This window comes from Periplaneta americana, chromosome 7 (genome assembly GCF_040183065.1).
Source record: "Periplaneta americana isolate PAMFEO1 chromosome 7, P.americana_PAMFEO1_priV1, whole genome shotgun sequence".
In the NCBI taxonomy this organism is placed as follows: domain Eukaryota; kingdom Metazoa; phylum Arthropoda; class Insecta; order Blattodea; family Blattidae; genus Periplaneta; species Periplaneta americana.
Window position 1 is genome coordinate 108,672,128 of NC_091123.1, and position 27,767 is coordinate 108,699,894.

Consider the following 27,767-nt stretch of genomic DNA (forward strand, 5'->3'; position numbering starts at 1 on the left):
CACCCCTCATCGTCTGTCCGCGACTGCGTATTCAATATATTCACAGCTACCCTCCATATCTGGAGGCCGTCTCCTCGATCCGCAACCTGATGACGCGCCATGCCGTGGTGATAGGGACCCACAATACATGGAATAATAATAATAATAATAATAATAATAATAATAATAATAATAATAATAATAATAATAATAACAATAACAATAATAATAATAATAATAATAATAATAATAGTAATAGTAATTTTTATTTATTTATTTGTTTATTTATTTATTTATTTATTTATTTATTTATTTATTTATTTATTTATTTATTTATTTATTTATTTATTTATTTATTTATTTATTTATTCACTTATATTTATTGTGCTGTACAACAGCCTGAGGCCTATAACAGTTCAGAACAAGATTTACAGTGAACAAGGAATTACAAAAACAGTGCATACAAATAATTATTAAAATTAGAGACAAATACAAATGAACAATAATGACAAAGGAAATAGATAATTGCAAAAGACATGGTACGAATAAGCTCAAAAACAACACAAACGAATGAAATTGAAATGAATGTGATTTTGATGAGTGTGCTTAATATAAGAATACCAAACAACCAACTATACATTAAACGGGTCTGAATTAATACAATGTAATTAAATTTTGAATACAATTAATTTACAATAATAATAAAAAATTGAAATAAGTGACTAAATTAAATTTTAATGTACATCACTGGATGCATATAAATAAAAATAAAAGTAACAATAATGACAAAATAAAAATAAACATAAACAATCTTGAACGAAGAATTTTCCTCTAACCTATGATATATTATACTATGAGAATAATAGTGGTGGTACAATGATAATTAAGTACGAGTATAATGTCCGAAAGAATACATAAATGATAAATCATTGCCAAGAGCAAACTAAGTCTATACACTGAAAGGATCGAATTCGCAGTCATACATGTTGGCAATTTTAATGTATCTGGATACTGGTAAAAGAAATTTTGAATTTCTATGATAGAAAAGATTGTGGGCTCTCATATCTTTCGTTGGAATGAGTAATGTAGTATTGTTTAAGGAGGAGTCACAGGATTTATCACCTTTGAGAACCTTACAAAAGAACAGTTAATCTATCTTATGGCGTCTATTATATAGATTTTGACAATTAAAATATTCATATTTTCTCTCGTATTAAGTCGGAATTAATAGGCAGAAATCGGAATGAACATAAAGATATAAATTTTCTTTGTACATTTTCTAATTTAGCCGGATCTGTAGTTGTAATCGGGTTCCAAGCTACAGATGCATACCTATTCGAGTTTCAATCGCACTAATGTATAGTAGAGAATTAAAAGAGAATCAGGCGTGGAAAAAGAATAACTATTATTATTCCCAACATTCTGATAATAATAATAATAATAATAATAATAATAATAATAATAATAATAATAACAATAAACATCATCATCATCATCATCAACAACAACAAATGTAATAATATTATAGTTCAAACTAGATAAGATTAAAGTTACATTTGTTGAGCAGTTGAAGAATGTGAATGTCTGTCCAAAAGAAGCGATGGAATGTAGTTCACGATAATTAAATGGCATAGGCCTAGGTTTTCAACAGAAATATAGTACCGGTACCTATTTTCTCTATCTTGAAAAGCTTCTATCAACATCTTAAGACGTTACTGAGGCATACTTAAATGGTGCTAACTGTTCACTGTAACAGATAATTCATTTAGATTAATGAATGATTTTAAGTTTAAAATATCTGTAATTTTGCACATTTGTTCGTATCCAGGATTTTTTATACCAAGTAACTTATTTTATCCTTAAGCTTTCTCCCTACACTACCAGGGACAGAATTTAGGCTGGAAATTGTTTCTTCAAACACTTGCAATGCCGCAATTCATTGTTAGACAGTATGTCCTGAGCAGTCTCAATAGAGACAGCATCACCGAGACAACGCGATAAACATTCGCACGCTTTAGATCGGTAATTCTCAACCGATGTGCCATGTCATACTACTGCGCCTTGAGATTCGCCAGGTGTGCCGCAAAACTTTCAACAGTTTTTTGGTAAAAATAATTATAATAATTTCATTCCATACCAGTTTTCAAAACTTAATATGATACTCTTATTTTAAAAATTAACACTATACAGTTTAATGCAACATAAAACAGCTTTAATGAACTTAAAAGCGAAAATAAAGCAAATAATATAAATATTATGAAATACCGTACTATGCATTTATATAAAGAAGACAAAATATGCTAATATATGCAACGTAAAATTTGATTTGATAAGCTTAAATATAGATTAATTAATATTAGAGGAGAAAAATTCGCTCTGGCGCCGGGGATCGAACCCGGGTCCAAGCGCTCTAACCATTGAGATACGCCGAAGTTCAATCCACAGTATCGGATCGAATCCCTCTCCCCTAGTGTTTTTCCCTTTGTGGCCTGACTCCAAGTTCGAAGTGTATTCTGTAGGACCAAAAAATTAATCTTTACGTAGTTTAAATGTAGATAATTATTCGTGAAGATAATTAAACAGTAATTAATTACAGCCAATGGAAAAATATATTATGCAAATTCATGAACTTCCTGGCCCTAATTATGAGTATGACGATGACAACGACGAATGCGCCCATAACTACTACGGTGATAATGACTGTGTTGAAAAGTATCACTGCAACGACTACGACGATGGCATCAAAGCGATATATACGCGGCATCATCGCGGAGGGAAATACGCGTAAAGGCTGGTTCACAATAAACCGGAAACGGAAACGACAACGAAAACGAGAACGGAAATATTGTTAAAATAAATGTATTTAAATGTGAGCATTCACAATTAACTATTGTGAATGCTCGTATTTAAATGCATTTATTTTAACATTATTTCCGTTCCCGTTCTTGTTATCGTTTCCATTCTCGTTTTTTTGTCAATCAGACTTAAGGCTGCCATGGCTATGATGCATATGCGGATATCATCGTGATGAAAAATACAGACATGACAAAAACGGCGATGACAACTAGAAGGAAGATAGCCACGGCAATGACAACGACAAAGATTACTACCACGACGATGAAAAATACGCTGATGAGTACTGTATGTTCACGATTATAAATACGCTGAAGACAACCACGGCGATGACGAGTACGCGGAAGAGTGTCACGGTGATCAAAACTACACGAATATAATACATCACGACGATGACGAGTACGCAGAAGAGTGTCATGGTGATGAAAACTACACGGATATAATATATCACGACGATGACAAGAACGCGGAAGAGTGTCATGGTGATGAAAACTACACGGATATGATATATCACGACGATGACGAGTACGCGGAAGAGTGTCATGGTGATGAAAACTACACGGATATAATATATCACGACGATGACAGGTACGCGGAAGTGTGTCACGGTAAACAAAACTACACGGATGTAATATATCACGACGATGACAAGTACGCGGAAGATTGTCATGGTGATGAAAACTACACGGATATAATATATCACGACAATGACGAGTACGCGGAAGAGTGTCATGGTGATGAAAACTACACGGATATAATATATCACGACTATGACAAGTACGCGGAAGTGTCATGGTGATGAAAACTACACGGATATAATATATCACGACGATGACAAGCACGCGGAAGTGTGTCACGGTGACCAAAACTACACGGATATAATATATCACGACGATGACGAGTACGCTGAAGTGTGTCACGGTGATCAAAACTACACGAATATAATATATCACGACGATGACGAGTACGCGGAAGAGTGTCCCGGTGATAAAAACTACACGGATATAATATATCACGACGATGACAAATACGCGGAAGTGTGTCACGGTGATCAAAAATACACGAATATAATATATCACGACGATGACGAGTACGCGGAAGAGTGTCACGGTGATGAAAACTACACGGATATAATACATCAGGACGATGACAGATACGCGGAAGTGTGTCACGGTGATCAAAACTACACGGATATAATATATCACGACGATGACGAGTACGCGGAAGAGTGTCACGGCGATCAAAACTACACGGGTATAATATATCACGACGATGACAAGCACGCGGAAGTGTGTCACGGTGACCAAAACTACACGGATATAATATATCACGACGATGACGAGTACGCGGAAGTGTCACGGCGATCAAAACTACAGAGATATAATGTATCACGACGATGACGAGTACGCGGAAGAGTGTCACGGCGATCAAAACTACACGGATATAATAAATCACGACGATGACAAGTACGCGGAAGTGTATCACGGTGATCAAAACTACACGGATATAATATATCACGACGATGACGAGTACGCGGAAGAGTGTCACGGTGATCAAAACTACACGGATATAATATATCACGACGATGACGAGTACGCGGAAGTGTGTTACGGTGATCAAAACTACACGGATATAATATATCACGACAATGACAAGTACGCGGAAGTGTGTCACAGTGATGAAAACTACGGTAGTACATACTACGGCGGTGACGAGTACGGAAAAGAGTGTCACGGTGATGAAAACTACAGGGATATATACCGCGGCAATAACGAGTAACTTAAGCGGAGGAGTGTCACGGTGATGAAAACTACAGGCGATTACGAGTAAGCGGAAGAGTGTCACGTGATAGAAACGACAGGGATACATACCATGACGATAACGAATTTCCAGAAGAGTGTCAAGGTGATGGAAAATGATGGAAACTAGATCTACAGGGATACATAGTTCGGCTATGAAGCGTACGCGTAAGAATGCCACGATATGAAAACTACAAGGATACTTATAACCACAACGATGACGGGTATGCGGAAGAGTGTTACGATGATGAAAACTATTGGGATGATTACCACGGGGGTGACGAGTGCACGGATGAGTATCACCATAAAGTTAAGTACGAGGAAAAATTTCGCAGCGATAACGAGTAGGCCTATACGACATGCAGAACTGAGAGCAGCATTTCAATGTTATTTTGTACTAGCTATCCCTGTGCGCTTCGCTGCTCGTATTAGAAATAATTATTTACTTAAATCTATCATAGCCTGTTTTTAAATACAGCTTTGTTATTAGTTAGTGAATAATAGCTTATATTAAGTTGTAAGTCGTCTGCTCTTGAATTGTTTTCAAAGTTTTATTTAAAACTAATAATGTAATTGTTATTATCAAACGATACTTTCTGGAATTGTTGCAGGCAGTTTTATGACCAGTTATCGTCCAGTTTTGAAAACGGAGGATTCGCCGCTCACTGTCGTAGTTAATAGGCTTGCAGGGAATGTTTATACCGGTCATAAACAGTGATATTCTTTAATGAATATTGAAAGATTTCTAAGTCTGAAAAATTCCCGATCATTAAAAAATAAGTGGTTTAGTTATTAATATTTGCTGCACAGATATCATTTAGTTAGATTTTAGAATTTAGACTTTAGAGACGTTCTTGACCTGCGCTTTTTGACACAGTCACGAAAATTATTCTCCTAAGAATATTTCTACTACCTACAAAATATATTTATTCGTGAAAAATGCTTAGAAAAGTAAAATGACAAATTTCAGGAGAATATTTCGCGGTCCGGTACAGGGCTGCGGCTCGGCGTTTGAGAAACACTGCCTTAGATCACGACGCCACGGCGCGGGACATAAAGTAATTAGATAATAATTAAAATACAACATTTCATAGAGGGAGAATCCGTTTTTGGTACAAGGATAAATCGTTTAACTTGTTTATTAATTGAAATTATATTTAAATACTCTACGATCATTTTAGTCCAGAGAGCACATTCGGTGCAAGGATAATTCCTTCAACATATTTTTTAATTGTTATTATATCAAAATAATTTAAATACTATCATTTGATAAAGGGATAATTCGTTTAACATTTTTCTAAATTAGTCTTGAACACACAACGTGGATTATGCACGAAGATAAATTTTTGTGTTGGTCTCACTGTGAATCATTGTTTACGTAAATAAAGACAAATGAAAATTAACACGCTAGATAAATACAGTGACACTGTTTTGTTATGCCGCGGGGTTTTCATTTGCCGGTTGCTCGCGCAGCTAGAGTGTTTCCCACTTGCTTCCACTAACGAACACCGCGCCATACAGTGACAGTTACGAGTTAATTTATCATCTGCACTCGTGCGTGAATATTGAATTAATTGTGTTGTGTTGCGTGTATGTGTGTTCGGCGTTGTTGCAGTGTGTTTCTATTACGTGAACGTGTGTATATGCTTACTGCGTATATAAAATAGAAAAAAATTTGTGCGAGAACACGACAGAACTTCAGTAACAAATTTCCAAATAGATCCGTGCCTAATGCCACTGCAATAAGAAGGTTAGCCAAAAATTTCAAACAGACAGGTTCAATAAATGATCGTAAAATACAAAGGAGGAGACATGTTCTTACAGAAGAAAAATTAGACGAGATAGGACAGAGACTAGAACACACCCCGCAAAAATCTCTTAAGGGTTTGACGCGGGAAACAGAAGTAAGTTACGAGTCCACTCATCAAGCAACAAAATTACAGTAGAGTCTCGTTAATCCGAACTAATTGGGACCAAGACCTATTCGGATTACAAGATTTTCGGATTAACCGAAATATTTCCTATAATGCAATGCATGCTATTCACGAGCGCTGAGAGACGGTGGTGGGGTGGTGGGAGTACCCTGTTGCTATTTTTAGAACCGCAACCACCAGGTTCACTTCATTACGACAACAGAAAATTACTGATTTTATGAGATTGACAGATGTGTAAATTATGTACAAAAAACACTAATTGATGTAAGTATTCTTGAATGTGCTATTTTCATCATTTTTTTAAGTGAAAGAAATTTATTGAATTTATACATTTTTTCTTTTCGCTACTTTGTACTATTACAATAAATTTGGTTTTTCCTTAAAATAATTTTGTTCGGATTAACCTGATTTTCGGATTAGCGTAGTTCGGATTAACGAGACTCTACTGCACTTAAATTAAAGCCATACAGAATTCCGGTATTTCAAAAGTTAAATGTATAAGATTCCAATAAGAGGTTGCAGTTTTTAAATTGGATTTTAGAGAAAGTAAATTCTGAGGAAATTGATCCGACATTAATTTATTTTTCTGATGAGGCCTATTTTCATTTAAATGGACACATATTCTCACAAAATCATTGGTATTACAGCAAGGAGAAACCCAATCTTATACTCGAAACGTCTTTGTACGGTTAAAAAAAAAATAGGCGTGTGGTGTGCAATGAATGGACACAATTATTGGTCCTATTTTCACTCAGGGCACAATTACCAGCGAGCGTTATGTGAATGAGATCCTTGTCCCATTTTTAGATGAATTGACTTATGGAGAACGTTCCGCAATATGAAGAGTTCAGAACCATAGTGGGCCAAGCACCATTTACTAAAACCGTAGAAAACAAGGGTTAAAATGAAGTTATTACCATAATTCAATGGAAACAAATAGCAAGTAATATAAAGTATACACTTTAGAACTAAATGATGTCAATCTTCATTAAACTATGATATTCACTTAACTTTAACCCTTGCTTTCTCCGTTTTTAATAAATGGCGCTTGGCCCACTATGACTCTGAACCCTTCATATATTTCCAACGAGACTCTGCCACTGCTCATACTGCCGAAGAATCCATGAGAGAATTGCGTCGAATTTTCGGAAGAAGAATTATTAGTAAACATTTGTGGGCCCCACGAAGTCCAGATTTAACACCATGCGATTCCTATCTTTGCGAGGACTTACAAATAAGGTTTATGCGAAAAACCAGCATACAATAAATGAGCTTAAACACTATATAAGAGCTGAAATCGAATCAATTAGTGATGTAGAACTTCTTAAAGTAATTAACAATTTCATAAGAAAATGTCAACAGTGTGTAGCAGTTGGTGGGGGAGATTTTCAACACCTACTTTGAGCAAATACCTTACTATAATAATATCGGACAGCTAGCAGTTCTGCGCGCGATCGGAGCAAGTGTTGATACCTAGGCGGCAGGGTGTGCTGAAACCCGCGAAGCAAGCTGTAATCTACTATAATGTAGATTGTTGCTGGGCTAGTAAATAGGTTTATTAATTAGTGATAAAATGTGCTGTTTATAACTGCTACAATTACAGCATTACAAACTGCTCCAAATCGTACTTTCGATTTCCGAGGAATTATAAAACGTGAGTCAACAACATTCTTTAGTAGGCCTAATGCCTTCGTCTCTGTGTTGATAGAACAAAAAAAAATAGCTTTTTTTACTTAGTCCTAATAAATGAATAGAAGTTAAAATTCTACTGGAAATTTTAAGATTTTATCAAATTAAGCTTTATTGTTCCCCACATGCCTTTACTAATTATTACAAGCATCAGATTACTACCAATTTTATCTTTACAGTTGTCAGCAATGCGTATATGAAGCGTTACTGAAAATTCATCCTTAATGTCAGAATGAATTTTATCTCACTAAAACAAAGAAAAAAATATGTAACAATTAATTACGGAAAGTAGTACGAAGTATGCAATATTTCTCATAATGTACAGCTTTGATATAAAATAATAATGTTACATTAAATACTATTCAACATTTCTTAAGTGTCTCTATATTATTCCACATTAGTAGGCCTACCGGTACCTCACGTTTTAAACAATAGTCGGATTCCTGCTATGTTAATATTTGTATTTGTAGTCGTAATACCATACCTCTCCGCTAGATGTTAACTCCGCGACATTTCGCACTCAACGTCATATAGCCGTCAGATATTATTAAAGTATTTGCTTTGAGCTAGCCAAGTACAAATTTCTATACTAAATGTTTCAGTGCCGGCATACCGGGTGGCCGCTTGGCAATAGGTAAGCTCCTAGCGGCGTGTGACGGGAATATGAAAACCGCGCGGCTAAACAAAACAGTGTCACTGTATTTTTTTAAATAGCACAGGAAACAAATATGTGTAAATAATGAGTACAGGAATGCCATTTCGTGGTACTTTGTAAAATGACTGATCTCCAAAGATGAAATACTAATTTTTACTTCATAAGCTTATGTGTTGTATTTTTGGTCCAAGGAAATACTCGTTTTTTACAACACTCCTAGAAATACGATTATGTTCTGTGAACAAAAATATATTAGGCCCTAAATTATAAAATTAGCATTTCGTGTGGTCCAAATAAATTTGAAATATGTCTATACATTAACGTGGCTCACTCAAATACGTAATCTACACTAATAATTAAGTAATAAAATAATAAAAATACTTCGACAGTACATTATCAAGTTTTCTGTGCTTAAGAATGTTTTAATTCTAGCTTATGGCTCATTTGTGCACAGAGCTCGATTCACTCAGGAGTTACAGTAATTTCATATAGCTTATATCCATCTAGAGAAACTCCACTTTCCAATGATGAAACAATTATCCAAAGTGGTTAAGTAGGTTCTGAGATTATTTCACATAAACACATAAACATTCTTTAAATATTAATATTGGTAAACATTTATATCTACGTAAAGATTAATTTTTGATCATACAGAATATATCTGTTATGCTAACAATGATTATTAGAGCAGAAAAATTCGCTCTGACGCCGGGGATCGAACCCGGGTTCTTAGTTCTACGTACCACGTGCTCTAACATTGAGCTATGTCGAAGTTCAATCCACAGCACCGGATCGAATCCCTCTCCTCTAGTAATTTTCCCTTTGTGGCCTGACTCCAAGTTCGACATATATGTTGACATACATTAACTCAACTGCCATTATACAAGAAGCGCACTCAATTGAGTGACTTCGTTGCCGGGATTCCACAGTAATATCCACTGTTGGGCGAAGAATCTACGTAAAGATTAATTTTTTATCACACAGAATATATCTGTTATGGTAACAACGAGTATAATAAATTATTTTGAACATCATATAGCCAAAACTCTAAGTGGGATCCAACTTAATTTATATAACAATATAGTTTTCATAGAAATCGTTCAACCGAGTGAAACGTGGCGTCGTGGTCTAAGGCATTCTGTCTAGGACTGGCGTTTCGGAATGCACAACGGTTCGAGTCCTCATGGGGGAAGAAATTTTCTCATGATATTTCGGCCAATGTATGGGACCGATGTCCACCCAGCATAGTGGTGCACTTGGTGAGCTACGATAGGTAGCGAAATCCGGTTACGAAAACTAGCTGTAACGTCTGGGGAGATCATCCATTCTAGTTGGATGATCGTCCACCTCAGCTTCGACATGTGGGCGTGAGACCAGCAGGCGGCTGGTCGGTCTGGGCCCTTAAAGGGCTGTAGTTTCACGGATTAATATTATTACTTTTTTTTTTAGTGAAAAGGTAAAAAACATACCCTACAACATACAAACAAAAATGTCAAAAATGTGATTTTCGGTCTCAGAATAGTTAATTATACATGTTAACACCAATTATTTATGTAAAAGCGAAAATTACTGGAAAATTTTAGATTACAGTTTTATTATTAGTATAGATAGTAGAAAAATTTGGTTTTGTCATATGTTACTGTAATTAATAATAATAATAATAATATTATTATTATTATTACACTATTATTATTATTGTTATTATTATTGTTATTATTACTACTATCATTATGGGAAATGCCTGTTATTATTCGGTTGAGAAGCTTTTGTCATCTAGTCTGCTGTCAAGAAAACTGAAAGTTAGAATTTATAAAACAGTTATATTACCAGTTGTTATGTATGGATGTGAAACTTGAACTCTCACTTTGAGGGAGGAACAGAGATTAAGGGTTTGAGAATAAGGTTCTTAGGAAAATATTTTGAGCTAGGAGGGATGAAGTTACAGGAGAATGGAGAAAGTTACACAACGCAGAACTGCACGCATTGTATTCTTCACCTGACATAATTAGGAATATTAAATCCAGACGTTTGAGATGGGCAGGGCATGTAGCACGTATGGGCGAATCCAGAAATACATATAGAGTGTTAGTTGGAAGGCCGGAGGGAATAAGACCTTTGCGGAGGCTGAGACGTAAATGGGAGGATAATATTAAAATGAATTTGAGGGAGGTGGGATATGATGGTAGGGACTGGATTAATCTTGCTCAGGATAGGGACCTATGACGGGCTTATGTGAGGGCGGCAATGAACCTCCGGGTTCCTTAAAATCCATAAGTATTATTATTATTATTATTATTATTATTATTATTATTATTATTATTATTATGTTTTGACTTTTAAACCATTCGTGGTAACTACTTTTTTTTAATTAATTGTAATAAAACTGTCATATTTACCTGAAACAGGTTCAAACAAAAGTTTTCTGTAACTTGCTGAAATAAAATTTACGTATGATTTGGGCAGAGTGCCACAAAATAAATCTGGAAAGTTAGTCCTTACACGCATTATAAAAATAAATCATAATATGAATAACGACTTTGTACACAGCGGTAAATCGTAGATTCTCCCATGATATTCTGTAAAGTTAACTACAGCATGATATGTTGGAAAACATAATATCAATACCTCATGTCCATTGACGTTCTTTTTGCTGAGGAATGTATCGAGGGTTATTAATATCAACCATAAATTACTGTATATAAAGTTGTATTTAAAAATATGAAGATGCAGTGGAATGTATTTAGTAGGCCTGCATGAATAAGTTTTATTAAAGCTTTATCCGTTCTGTTTAGCTATCTAAATCTCTAGATTTAAATGCAAACCTAAATGTAGTATGAACTAATGTTTATAATGTAGTCTGTCTCGTCTCGTCTATCTGCCTGTCTAATCTTGTCTAGTCTGGTCCGTTTAATTAATTTTGTCTAGTCTAGTCTGTCTAACAACTCTTATCTAATCATGTGTGTTTGACTAATCTTTTTTGGTTTGGTATGACTGTCTACTGACTACTCTTGTCTAGTCTGTTGTGTCTAGGTACTCTTGTCTAGTTTGGTCTGTCTAACTATTCTTGTCTAGTAATGTCTGTCTGACTAATATCTGGTTTTGTCTGTCTGTCTGTCTGTCTGATCTTGTGTAGTCTGGTCTGGTCTAGTCTGTCTCATCTGGTCTGGTCTGGTCTGTCAGTCCAATCTTGTCTGATTTGGTTTGTCTCATTTGGTCTGGTCTCGCTTGTTTCATCTGGTCTGGTCTGTTAGTCTTATCTTGTCTAATCTGTCCGTCTAACCTCGTCTAATCTGTCTGCCTGTGTAATAATGTCTGGTCTGGTCTGGTCTGTCTGTCCAATCTTGTTTGATCTGGTGTGTCCATCTATCTTGTCTGGTCTGGTCTGGTCTATCTGTCTGTTAAATTATGTCTCGTCTGGTCTGTGTAATCTTGTCTGGTCTGGTCTGTCCAATCTTGTTTGATCTGATGTATCCGTCTGTTTTGTCTGACCTGGTCTGTCTGTCTAGGCCTAATCATGTCTCGTCTGCTCTGGTCTGTGTAATCTTGTCTAGTCTGGTCTATGTAATCTTGTCTGGTCGACATGTGTAATCTTACCTTGTCTGGTCGATCTGTGTAATCTTACCTTGTCTGGTCGATCTGTGTAATCTTACCTTGTCTGGTCGACCTGTGTAATCTTACCTTGTCTGGTCGATCTGTGTAATCTTACCTTGTCTGGTCGATCTGTGTAATCTTACCTTGTCTGGTCGACCTGTGTAATCTTACCTTGTCTGGTCGACCTGTGTAATCTTACCTTGTCTGGTCGACCTGTGTAATCTTACCTTGTCCGGTCGACCTGTGTAATCTTACCTTGTCCGGTCGACCTGTGTAAGCTTACCTTGTCTGGTCGATCTGTGTAATCTTACCTTGTCTGGTCGATCTGTGTAATCTTACCTTGTCTGGTCGATCTGTGTAATCTTACCTTGTCTGGTCGACCTGTGTAATCTTACCTTGTCTGGTCGATCTGTGTAATCTTACCTTGTCTGGTCGATCTGTGTAATCTTACCTTGTCTGGTCGATCTGTGTAATCTTACCTTGTCTGGTCGATCTGTGTAATCTTACCTTGTCTGGTCGATCTGTGTAATCTTAACTTGTCTGGTCGATCTGTGTAATCTTAACTTGTCTGGTCGATCTGTGTAATCTTACCTTGTCTGGTCGATCTGTGTAATCTTACCTTGTCTGGTCTCTGTAATCTTGTCTGATCTTTCTGTCTGATATTGTCTTGTCTGGTCTGTTTAATCTTCTCTGGTCGGTCTGTCTAATCTTGTTTGGTCGGTTTGGCTAATCTTACCTTGTCTAATCTGTGTAATCTTGTCTGATATTGTTTTGTCTGGTCTGTTTAATCTTCTCTGGTCGGTCTGTCTAATCTTGTCTGGTCGGTTTGGCTAATCTTACCTAGTCTGATCTGTGTAATCTTGTCCGATGTTGTCTTGTCTGGTCTGTTTAATCTTCTCTGGTCGGTCTGTCTAATCTTGTCTGGTCGGTTTGACTAATCTTACCTTGTCTGATCTGTGTAATCTCGTCTGATGTTGTCTTGTCTGGTCTGTTTAATCTTTTCTGGTCGGTCTGTCTAATCTTGTCTGGTCGGTTTGTCTAATCTTACCTTGTCTGATCTGTGTAATCTTGTCTGATGTTGTCTGGTCTGTTTAATCTTCTCTGGTCGGTCTGTCTAATCTTGTCTGGTCGGTTTGTCTAATCTTACCTTGTCTTATCTGTGTAATCTTGTCTGGTCTGTTTAATTTTGTCTGGTCGGTCTGTCTAATATTACCTTGTCTGATCTGTGTAATCTTGTCTGATGTTGTCTTGTCTGGTCTGTTTAATCTTCTCTGGTCGGCCTGTCTAATCTTGTCTTGTCTGGTCTGTGTAATCTTGTCTGGTCTTTCTGTGTAATTTTGTCTGATGTCGTCTATCTGTCATTCTGTTTGTTTGTCTACATATTTGTCTTTTTTCACATGTTATTCTTTTTCTGTCTTGCCTGTCTGTCTTTGTCTACGTATCTTCGTATTCATATGTGAACAAAACTGATGGCAACAAAACAACGGGATCGGGGTGGACCACGAAGAGAACGATGACGAGAAGAAAGAGAAGGAATAAGAAGAGGATTGTGATGGCTACAAGTATACAACGATGTGGACGACGATGCGAGGAGGTGCGCAACTTGCCATTCACATTAAGGACGCGTAAGTTAACATGAAGCGACGTGGCGACGGCTCTTGCGTTGCACTGTGAACATTGTTGTCCGTCGTCTTGAGCGTCACGGCGCATCCAACACCCCATTTCCGCATCCGGCCCGGTTGTGACGTCACCGCTACACGAGTTTCAACTCCTGGAGTGAGTGGCTGATGGGAATCAATCTCTATTTATCTCCCGCCGCCCGACACGCCCGCTAAGTGCTGCAGGAACAAACAAGCGCGCAGCGTTTCACGCGCAGTCATCGTCAAACAATGGAATTAAGTCCCCAGTAATTGAACTATTCGCGAGTTTTCTGCAGAGTGGCATAACACTCAGCTCGATGAGTCTTTACCAAAGAGTTCGGCTTTCCAACCAGACAGCAGTCCCCGCTGATGCAGTCTAGTGGTTAACCATGCTGGCCGTTAGATCCGAGGATCTCTAGTTCAGACCAGGCCGATGATAATTAATTTTAAAGCGCAATAAATTCCATACCATGGATTCCTCCGGGAAGGAAGTAACGCTGTCGGTCTCGTGTCCTAGATTTACCGCACGTAAAAGAACTGTGTCCCTGACAGAGGGTGCTAGGTGCAATTTGTCGGCGGTCATTTCTAACTCACGTTGAATTTAGACGCTAAACGACCTCTAGATTTAAAAGTGTTGTTAATATACTACTACTGCTCTGCTGTTGCTACTCCATCACAACATTTGTTCACGATTTGGGTGTGCGGTAGGTTTTTATTTAATAATTCGTCTGCCAAATTTATTACGTAGTAAGCTTATCTTCGAAAGAAAATTAAAGTACTTTTAAGGCACATAAAAATACTATTATGTTCCTGAACAAGAGATCTCTAAATAAGATTCAATCCTCTTTTTTTTTTTATCTACGTTAATATTCAACCTTCCTAGTTGTTATTCTCGCTTATCTTACTACTGTCTGGGATATTGAATTCCGATTTATCAAATTCGTTTCATTATTAAATAACGAATTGCATATCAGACGTCAGTCCCGTATGTGGTGCGGAGAGACACGAAAGATTTACCATACGTCTTTGCTCAGGATCACACTCAGTGTAGTAGTAATAATAATAATAATAATAATAATAATAATAATAATAATAATAATAATTTAGTAATACAATATTACTATTTTAATAAAATAATAATAATAGTAATAATAACTCGTTTCGTTCGTTACTACCAGGGAAGGACGAAATATTGTAAGCTAAGGAAGCACATAAACACTTTTTATATTTACACCACGGTCTAACGGTAGACCGTCATCAACAATATGGCGACCACTAGCTGTAGCTTGACATGATACCAACCAATGATGAGACTTCCGTTACTTTTGAATGACTGATGTTGGTCAACAAATAAATTACGTGAGTGGTTTCTGAAAATCTAGTGGTGGTGGTGGTGGTGGTGGTGGTGGTGGTGGTGGTGGTGGTGGTGGGGTTAATAGTAATTATAATTGGAAGAAAAATCATGAAGTACAAAATCAAGAGAATCGGAAATCAAGGAAATCTAGCGTTTCCACAGACATGAAGCTCCCTATTAGAAATTACTGTAAATAGTCTGTCACTAGAAATGAAGAAATGAGTAGTATTGCAGGCTCTGATGTAACACGAAAATTCCTGAGTCTTCATTAAATACAGATTTTATGTTGCAATAGCATATCTATTGTCATGACCAAACTATTGTAACGATGTAAGCTGCACAATATTTTGTATATCGTAGGCATTTTCATTACTTTTCCATCGTGTATCAACTACGGGAGTAGGCCTAGCTAATAGGAAAACCTCTTGAAAAACATCTCACACAATTAGACTACCCCACATAACAAATTTCCTGAATGAAAGGAACAGTAATATTGTAGACATTTTACAGACTTCGAAACACTTTCCAATACTCTTATTTGAAATTCGAGTGCTCGTGCTCAGGTAGTTCAGTAGAGCCTACATAAATTTTACAGATGAGTTCCATCTTGGCAGAATCCCAGGATGTGGGGCAAGGTTTCTATTTCAGTGCAATGTCTGCAGTGGAAGCCATCCTGAGACCGACCTGGCATGACACGCTCGTTTGATATTTGTCCTATCATTTTAATTGCCTCCTTCCACTCGGATACTGAGAGACCATCCCTTGTTATCTAACGGTTAGCTGGCTTGTATTCCTGAAATAATGTCACACCTCCGCCTTTCTGCTTAAGTGTGCACCATTTCTTGTATTCTTTATCTCTTAATATATTTCTATACACGAGGCGTGTTTTAAAGTAAGTACCGATATATATATATATATATAGGGTCATTCCATATCAAATCAACAAGGCGCTCAACCCAACCGACTCAGATTTCTTTCAAAATTTGAGGGTTTGTTTTACCTGCCGCGCTAACTAAAACTGCCGAGTTTCATATGTTCTGTGCTTTTCGTTTTCTGTCAGTGGCGTTTCAAACATGAAGAAAAATCATATTTTTGTAAGCACGCCTCTTCAATTAAAATTATATATCTCAACAACGTCTCCAGATAAATTTACAAAAATTGGGTGATACATTCTTAATATGTGATAGTTTTTATTGCTTATATTGTTTTCTACATGTATTCAATTACACTAAAAAAACATGGTGAAACAATTTTCATATATTCATATTTAAAAATGCGGGGGTTCTATTTTAAGGGAAAAAAATATATATAGTACGCCTCAAGTAGTGATATAATGAACTGCAAGCGTAAGCTAACCGTATAAGTCGCGATAATTATGTCCCACACATTCGTTGTATTTAATTATATTTGATCGTATTCTTGAATGTCGCTATGTAATTTAACATGTAGTACATAATTCGAATTTGTTTAATTATTACCTCAAATAAATTATTGTCACATGGATTTTGTTAAACCTGAAGTTCTGTAAGAAATGCTTACCTTTCATTGCTGAGATGAAATAGCCTGATCATCTTTCCAGACAGGATACTGCGTTGTTTCAGCTGCATTTTAAAACTGCTTAGCAAGTATAATACCTATCCTAAACAGCAGAACTGTATGAAACTTGTGTTCCAGACACTGCGGTGGATTTTGCAAATCGAAGAGCAAGCATTTTTTCCTCTTCAGTAGCTATAGCTTTTTTCAGTCACATAAACGGTATTAATGTTAGGGAGATGATCCCTTGTCCAGTCGTACAATTCCCTAGGTGTAGTTATTTGTTTATCGGATGGTCTCTGCAAACTAGCACAAGCCGCAAACCTTTTAAGTATCCCACCTACATAGTCGCATGCTCTTTTGCCATGAGATATGCAAAAATAATGCAATTCTGTTGGAAATCCAAAATCTTCTTCATGTAATGTGAGGTTCAGGAAATGTTTTCCTATTTTTATACTGAGCAGAGAATCTATCAGAGAAATACATAATTTCTGTGGTGAATTACAGATGTTTGTTTTATTGACTCCATTAGATATTTTTGAAGCAGATGTACAGCTTTAGTGTCATATTTCGGGCAGTGTGAAATTATTACCAGATTTTTAATAGAGAATGTATCGGATGACGATTCGTTATAATATATTACGAAAGTATGAATGGTTGTCTGCACATTAGTCCTGTGATATGACTGAATTTCATCTTGGATTACGAAATAATAGTTTTCAGCGAAGTCGCATAACACAACAAGCTGGCATGGCTGTAGAAATGATTTCATATCACGTAGAAACTTACTTTGTTCAGATGATATAAATGAGTCAGTCAGTAAATCACCAAGTTTCTCCAAGAGACAGTCGAAAAATTTGTCTGTGGGTTTCATTATGGTCTCAAGCGTTGATCGGTCAGTCGTCATCCACTGCTTGTAGGTCACTGATTCACTGAAGTTTTATTCGAAACATTTCTCTAAACCCTGTCTTATTTTGAATGGTTCAGGACATTCTGTACATTTCCTGAACAAGTAATTTATATGAGGAGGATTGCACACCATAGTAGCCAAGAAATGTTGATAAGTTGGAAGGTATAAAGAAAAATTTTCTAGAAATCCACGTAGACCTGAAACTTTAATCAATTGCTTCCGGCATAAGCTTTACATTCTGATAAGGACACAAACACAGACAGTATAGTTCCACTAACTCCAGCTAGAATACAATTTCTTGGTCTAAGAGCTGAAAATTTGGAGAATATTACCTTCATTTCAGGGTTAGAATTTTTAAACACTGCATATAATTCATTTCTGCTCATGTAATTTACTCCCTGATTCTTTAATTGTAACAAATATTTCTTACCAGGCATCATTCTGCTTAGCTCGTCAGAAAAACAGATTTCTTAACTTTACCAGCAACAGCCGCGAGCAAGGGTTTTCCAGGTTTCGGATTTGGTGAACACAAAATTCCCTTTCCCTTTGCCACGACTTTGGCTTTCCGAATGATGTATTCGAAAGCTGAAAGAAACTCTTTTTTATATTATTTACGATCCAGCTTTTAGGTAGTAGTGTTAAAATGGTGATTTTCTCACTTTTACCTGAATTTTTAAAATTTTCCTACAACTGAGACAAAATTTCACTATCAGAAAGGTTCTGGTTCCTCGGCGTCTTTAATATCGAAAACTTTATCTTTTACAATATTTTCAAATTTCTGTCTCTTGTTGTAGCCTTTTTTGTTTAATAAGGAACACACCTTGGTCAAAAAGACTTTTATTTAATGAACTTACATTTGCTGTAGAATCGACGTATTCTTCATTAGCCTACTAAAGTCATTCTGAGGATTCTGCGTAATAGCATCATATTATATTTTGATTCCTTTGCGACACATAGCGCACACCTTTTGTTCCTGTTTTAAATCAGGATGTAAATTAAGCATCCAAGATATAACACTTCTTAAATTTTTCCTCTAATTACAATGCCCTGATTTCACGAAGGGATTGCAGCAAACATAGGCCTATAACTTAAAACGCGACTCCATTACATCGCACAAAACTACCACATACTACAAAAACTAACGACACTGCACTTGAAACAGATCCCACGTTTTGTATAAATTGAAGACTGTATAAACTGCCACTCATGACGGCCTGATAGATCGACGACGCAGATAATCAGACAAGTACGAACTCGTGCTCATGCAGTGTTGGTGTAAGATGGGTTTAAGTGCTACAAACCAATACATTGATATATTTTTTACTGATATTCCTGAAACGTCTCCAAAATGAAACTTATACCAAGGGGAGAATACTCTTACCTCTATAACATATATTTTTCGCGAAATAATTTGTGTCCCGCATTTATAGATATTCAATGTTAAAATGTGTTTCACGTGACCATTCAATAAACAATTCATTACTTTGATGCAAACCTATTTTTATTGAAATGTATGATCCCTTAGCTTCAAAATAAGCCCAAGTTTAAGATTCTACCTCAATTAGAAGAGAAGTTATGAATTATTTTTGTTGACATAGTATGCGACATTTTTACATTTTTTCTCGTATTGACAGAATTGCTGTATGGATATCGTGCATTATTGAGGGCTAAAATTTTACATAATTAATTAACTTAAGGTTCTTTACCATCCCACCAAATTTAATGAAAATCTGAGGTGGTCGGGTTGAAAAGTCCACTTTTTTGTATTGATTTGACATGGAATGGCCCTATATATATATATATATATATATATATATATATATATATATATATATATATAACTGAATATTATTTTCCAAAGACTTTATTTTCATTCCTTACCTTACACTTTACACTACTACTCCACATAGTCACCGCCATTATTGAGGCACTTGTCATAACGGGAAACAGTTTTTGTATGCCTTCGTCAAAGAATGATGCCGCCTGTGATGAAAGTTAAGTCTGCACTTCTTGTTTCACAACATCATCGTCATTGAAATGTTCTCCACCAAGAATTTTTTTCAGATGAAGAAACGGGTGAAAATCGCTTGGTGCCAAGTCAGGACTATAGGGAGAATGGTCGAATTGTTCCCAACCTAATGATGTGACGAGATTTTTGGCATCCATCTTGAGCACAATTTCCGAAATCCTAAGTGTTCTGTCGCAATGTTGTAGAGGACTGATCTTGAAATTCGTGGAAAATGCGAAGAAAGCAACGATATACCTATTGGGAAACGTCTGTCCTCGCGAAGTTTTGCTTCCACAGCTTGCACCAAATCATCCGTGACCATAGACAGTCGGCCGCTCCTCGGCTAATCATGCACATTTTCACGATTTTCCTTAAACTATTTAACCCACTTTCTCACCATTCCATCACTCATTATTGTTTCCCCATAAACAGTTGGCGATGAATGTCTGCTGGCGTAATATTTATTTCCCGCATTCAAAAAATAAATCACTGATCGGACTTCACAGTCAGCGGGTAGTTCTGCTGTTTTGAGCATTTCGAAACAATAAGGAAACACAAAAGACTGCTACTCACAGCTGCGTCTGGCTTACTAAAGAATGGAGGAAGTTATTGCGCATGCTCAAGATCAATGGAAAAATTTTAAAACGGTACTTACCTATTATAACTTCTTTGTTGGGATAGGTATTGAAATTTTTGTTCTTGAGAGTTATGTTAGAACGAGGGGCTAACATGAGTGTAGATATTTGGTGCATGTAACTACATTATGGTACAAGATACATGTGACGTCATCAATTTTTCAAATAGCACTACATACTTTAATCATGTTACATTGCTTACATACACTAAGACGAGTTCAAAAATGTATCACAATGTCACCTTCCCAATCAATAACAACAACAAAATGCAAAATGAATGCTATCAGAATGTGCCGTTTGTTGTGATGCCTCACTCATCTTGTGCATTACCTTACACAAAAGAAAGACTTCTGACGTCCGTACACGTCGTGTGTTCTGTGTTTGCTGCCTTGACATATAAACAAACCACAACTGTCGACGGCACAATCCACGTAGTGGTCTGCACGTTCTCCGGACCTGTCGTCACTCGACTTCTTCCTATGGGGAATTGTAAAGGACAGTGTGTACCAGAACATTCTGACAACATCAGACGACATGCAGCAACGCATTCGACAGGTTTGTGTGTCCATTCAGCCAGCAACATGCCGGACAGTCATATGGTATGTCGGGGAACGCCTTCGAATGTGCATTAATGTGAGTGGTCACCATTTGGAACATCTTTTGTGACTCTCAAAGCATAACATTATCACATTGGAAGTACGTTTTTGTTTCGTTTTGTTGTTAATGATTGGGAAGGTGATATTGTGATACATTTTTGAACTCGTCTTAATGTGTGTAATCAATGTAACGTGATTAAAGTATGTAGTGCTATTTAAAAAATTGATAACGTCACGTGTATCTTGTACAATAATGTAGTTACATACACCAAATCTCCACACTCATGTTAGCCCCTCGTTCTAACACAACACTCAAAAACAAAAATTCCAATATTTATCCAAACAAAAAAAGTTATAATAGGTGCACAAGATAAATGGGACACCCTGTATATAGACGAGGGCCGTCCAGAAAGTAAGTTTTTCCGGGCCCGTTTACAGAAAGAAAACAATTTTATGGAAACATTTTTTGAAACAGATACAACAATTGTTAAACTATTTTTCAAAATATTTCCCACCGGAATTGAGACATTTGTCACACCGTGGGATCAATACTTGTCCCTGTATCGTAGAAGTCTACCGCCTGGGATCGGAACCAGTGTGTGAAACCGTCTGCACCTCTCTGTTGATTCAACGGTATGACAAATGTCTAAATTGCGATGGGGAATATGTTGAAAAAATAGCTCAAAAATTGCTGTATCTGTTTCAATGAATTTTTCCATGAAATTGTATTTTCTTTCTGAAAACGGCCCCAGGGAAACTTACTTTCTGGATAGGCCTGGTATTGATATATATACTTTTTTTACTTCAAGAGCCCGATGACAGGTGAAATTTTCTTGCTACTTACCATCCAGGAGATAGTTGGTTACTTAAATTGTAATGATTATACTAGTCTAGTTAATAGTGTACACTTGAATTCAGATCCCACAGTTGACTTGTGTAAAGGCTTCGACTTATGGAATAGTGTATTTTTAAACTACCTTGAGGGATATAAAATATGGCCAGCCACATTAATTGGAAGAAGATTAAGAGGAATGCAGGAGTCCAAATGAAGAAAAATTAGAATGAACGAATTTTAGAAAATAATAATCGAACAATTGGATGAGACGGAGCACAACAAAACTGAAAGAAATACATAGACTACTATGGAATGATTAGAAATGGAGTAAGTTACTATACAATTTACAAGAAAATGTTTTACATGTAATGTTTAGAAGTGTCTTCATAGAGTACGACAGACGTACTTAAAAAGTACATACTCAGAAGTTAGTCACAATTTTGTAAATGATGAAGTTTAACAGAAGAAAGCGTGCATTATATTTTAATGGTAGCAGAAGCGAATACTTTGAAATAAGTAACAAAATTTAGAGAGTCAAGTTGGCTTCACCTGGCGAGACAAAAGTTCAGGATAAGTAATACAAATTGTCGCTCGTTGAGCGGGTACTTGTTGCTCAAGTCGCGTTGCCGTTGTGGGAGATAAACGCTTGACTTCGAATTAAAATCAGTAATGCAGCTGCGCAATAAATGCATTCTTTGATATTCTTTGCAATGGCCAAACGGAAAAGAGAAGCATGGAAATGAGAGAAGTAAAGACGAAAGTGGAAAATACGATAGAGCCAAAAAAGAAAAGGAGATGGAATGAAATAACGAAGAATAAACTAAGGAGAGAAGTAAAAAGTAGTAAAAGGGAACGTGAGAGGAAGAGAGAAAATTAAGTAAAGGGTTTAAGAAAGGAAAGAAAGTAATTGGAGAAAAATGGAAGTAAATAGAAAAAAATGGAGGGAAAAATAAAAATAAGTTAATCCTTGAAGAGAAGAGAAGGATTGAATAAAGACGTAAATAGTTAAGAAAGAAGAGTAAATAACACAGGGTTTCCAGGTTTTCGTATTTTACATGACGAAGGGTCATATTGAATGACTTCTTCATGCTTCTGTAAAAATGAAAACCGTTTTCGTCAAACACCCACAGTTTTTATGTAACCTAATCCCTTAATTTTTATTTATTTATTTTATTATTTAAATGTAAATATATAGAATACAGAATATAATTACAACAATAGAAATAGAAATAAAATAATACAATCAATATAAAAAAGAAGATACAGTAATATTAGCAAAATCTGAGGACGAATAAGCAGCGCTCGTGTTCGGTCGCAGTCCAGATATATTATTAATAGACCTATAACAGAATATACAAAATAAAATAAAATAGGAACTGAAATTAAAATTACAGCTACAGTGAAATTATATTATATAATATATTAATATAAGAGAAATATAGAAAATAAAATAAAATAGGAACTAAAATTAAAATTACAGCTGCAATGAAATTATATAATGTAATATTAACATAGAGAAGAATAATATCGTACGTGAATAAAGTAGAACAATTTATGAAAAAATATATATTCCAAAATTATAGAATACAAATATAATATAGGCTGATTAATTCATACACATAGGCTATGAATTGGCAGGAAAGCTGGTCACCTGCCTCCGAACACAATAGCACCGGTTGAAATATAACAGGATTGAATCCTAATTTAAGAAGAAGAAGAAGAAGAAGAAGAAGAAGGCTATAAATGTCATTTATTCAAATTGAAATTCGCGCGTAATTTTATACGGCAATCGATATAATTTATCGTAAAGTGAACAACAATGAATCCTGAGGAGGAAAATATTACGCGCGAAATTTAAATATAGCGAATTTCAATTTGAATAATGCGTGCAGTTCTGTGTTCTGTAACTTTCTCCATTCTCCTGTAACTTCATCCCTCTTAGCTCCAAATGTTTTCCTAACAACTTTATTCTCAAACACTCTTAATCTTTGTTCATCTCTCAAAGTTTCACAACCATACAGAACAACCGGTAATATAATTGTTTTATAAATTCTAACTTGCAGATTTTTTGACAGCAGACTAGATGACAATAGCTTCTCAACCGAAAAATAACAGGCATTTCCCATATTTATTCTGCGTTTAATTTCCTCCCGAGTGTCATTTATATTTGTTATTGATGCTCCAAGATGGAGAAAGTAAAGTAGAAGAAAAGCATGGAGAGAGAGAGAAGTAAATGTGGCAACAGCTGATAGTGTACCTATAGGCCTATACGATAGAGATTGTGGAAATAATTTAAATACCGATATATTGATATTGCAATATATTGCAAACCTAATTTCGATAAACGATATATATTGCAGAAAATATATCGATATATCGAAACGATTCGATATATCGCTATTCCGAAAGCAAATTAATAGATACTAATGCTATTACATTTGCAGGTGTACATTTATTACAATAAACGTACTTACATTTTAATAGCCTATTCCTTATTAGCATTTAAATTAACATAACAATCAAAAGATTAAATGTACTGTAAAATTGAAACGATAAACAATACTTTTTTAATACCATAATTATTATGTAGTTCCTAACCTAAATCAAAATGATGCAGGAGGTAAGATGAGCTTAAATGATACAATGGGAAAGTGTTAAGTGAACTCTATATGGGTCAGTATTTGATCTTGAAGCATTCATTCATTCAACCATTCATTCATAGTGTTCTGTCCAAGGGCAGGTCTTTCACTCCAAACCTAGCATTCTCCAGGCTTTCATATTTTCTGCCTTCCTCTTTATTATATATACACACACATTCATAGTATTCTGCTCAAGGGCAGACCTCTCACTGCAAACCCAGCATTCTCCAGTCTTTCCTACTTTCTGCCTTCATCTTTGTCTCCGCATAAGATCCATACATCTTAATGTCGTCTATCATCTGATATCTTCTTCTGCCTCAAACTCTTCTCTCGTTCACCATTCCTTCTAGTGCATCCTTCAGTAGGCAGTTTCTTCTCAGCCAGTGACCCAGCCAATTCCTTTTCCGCTTTCTGATCAGTTTCAGCATTATTCTTGCTTTATCCACTCTTTACAACACAGCTTCGTTTCTTACTCTGTCTGTCCATTTCACACGCTCCATCCTTCTCCATATCCACATTCCAAATGCTTCTATTCGCTTCTCTTCACTTCGTAGTAATGTCCATGATTCTGCCCCATAAAATGTTACACTCCACACAAAGCACTTCACTAGTCTCTTTCTTAGTTCCTTCTTCAGAGGTCCGCAGAAGAAGAAGAAGAAGAAGATGATGATGATGATGATGATGATGATAGGGATAGAATTTTTATGTACTAAAATATATAATAAGAAACCAATGTCAGTACTAGGTTGTGCATACAAATCCTAGCCGTAAGCGAATCTCAAACCGGTATTAGATTCTTGTTTCTCTTTCCATTTTAAAACAGAAATAAAAGTTTTGAAGTCAGACGGTTCCTTTTCAGAGTGGCAGTTGCTGCTGCCTTGGAGAACATTAATATTAAAACAGTAGATAAACCTCCCGTCTCAGTCTCATGTTCCGTAACGTTGCATTTTGAATTTGGTAAAGTAAAGTAAAGTAAAGTAAATCCATGGCGCTACAGCCCATGAAAAGCCAAGACCGACCAGCCGGCTGCTGGCTTCACTTCCACATGCCGAAGCAGAGGTGGACGATCATCTAACCAGAATGGAAGTATCGTGTGGTTAGCATGATGATCCCCCCCAGCCGTTATAGCTGTTTTGCGAAACTGGATTTTTGCTATCTATCGTAGATAGATACATCACGATGCTGGGTGGGCACCGGTCCCATACACTGGCCGAAATTTCATGAGAAAATTTCTTGAGGATTCGAACCAGCGAGTCCTAGGCATGATGCCTTAGACCACAACGCCACGGCGCGGGACTTTTGAATTTGGTACTCTATATTAAGCAGTTTGAATTCGCATTCCAGACCAGCCAATCAGAGAAAGGCATTGAATGGATTGGCTATTTCAAGGTTGCACAATTATGTAACTATGAAGGATTAGGGAAACAGCTGGGAGTGTCTGAGGTCAGGAGCATAGACAACACTAATGGAGGAAATGCAAGAGAAGACATGATTAGAACGAGTGAAGGAATGAAGCGACTACCAGATATTAGTTATTGTGAGGACAGAATAGATAGGGCTTTGGAGAGGTTATTAGCGAAGGAGAAGAGTGCTAAAAAGTTAGTGCAAGAAAGTTAGGGGTGGCAAAAGTGTAAGAAAAGGAACAGAGAAGAAAGTGTTAAGTGTAAGAAGATAGGGTAAGAGTGTAATAAGATAGACTATCAAACAATGAATACAAGAGAATTAAAGTGAAAAATAAAATAATAAAAAAAAAACATCTGAACAAATGTGAAGTGGAATGAGAGAGAAATTGGAAGTGTAATTAAGTGATGAGATATTTCATGTTTTTCAATGTTATGGGTTGGGAGTAGTATCAGGGGTACTATAACTGTAGGAGTATTATAGAAATAAATATATAGAAAGAGGTAATAAAAGAGGAAATTTAGGAGTGAAGCGAAAAGAAAGAGATAAATATATAAATAAACAGAGGATAAAAAAAATAAGTTATGTAAGTGTTGTAAAATAGAGTAAACGGAAAAGTCAGCAAGTAATGTAGGAGAAAATAGCGGGAAAACAATGACTAAGAATAGGTAGGATCTGAGGGTAGAAAAGAAAATAAATAAATAACGCATATTATTAAGGAAGGAATATGCAATATTTAATAGGTGAGCGAGAAATGGAAGGGAGACAGTCTAGGTAGGAGGGAGAGAATAGAAGAGGATAGAGGGGGAAGGACATATAGCAATTCAGTCATAACTGAACATTAGAAAGTAATCAAGAAATTCTCGGCAAAGAATACATTAATAGAAAAGAGTTATATGTATTAAAGGGATGGTGGATCGAAAAACAGAAATGTGAAGGTCCACCATAACTGTGAATTGAAAAGTTGACTGACAAATAAATATCATATCAATTATGTAACTGCCCACTTTCATTAACGCCATCTCTCAGGGAATTATCGGAGTTATCTAGTGTAGATTTTGGTGTTCACAATAATTCCACAAAAACAAAAACAAATACAAAAAAACCGATAAATTTATGAGAAAACCGATATATTATAGGCCTACGATATATTGAATCAAAATTTTGATATCAATATATCGATATATCGAAACGAAAATATCGGTATTTCGTAAAAACCGATATATCGTTCCCATCTCTACTATACGAAAAGAAGGAAGCCAATAAAGCAGAAGAAATATAGAAGTGAAACACAAATATTAAAACCAAAACGGAATGTGGTAAAGTAAAAAGAAAATAGATTAAGAAAGGTAGGCAAAGTAAGAGAAAAGACATTGTGCTTGGCAACCCATATCACTAGCAGCACCGAAGTCGTTATTTGTGTTATAAACCACAGCAATAAATAAGCAGAGGTGAATCAATGCAAGGTTGGAGGCTGGATCCACGCAGTCTCTTTTGCAGGGTTGGGTTTCCGCCCAACGGCGTGTACTTGTATACACATCACCCCACCAGTTCATTTCAAGACGTGGGCATTCTGACGTCTCGAACAGTACTGCAGCTATTGTGGCAATGCCGGGCCATTATAAACTTATGTGCACAAAGCAATCACACCCGGGCTGCCGTATGTATGATTTTCCTTACATAGGTGCGGGCAGCAATTTTCCAGCTGGCCGGGTC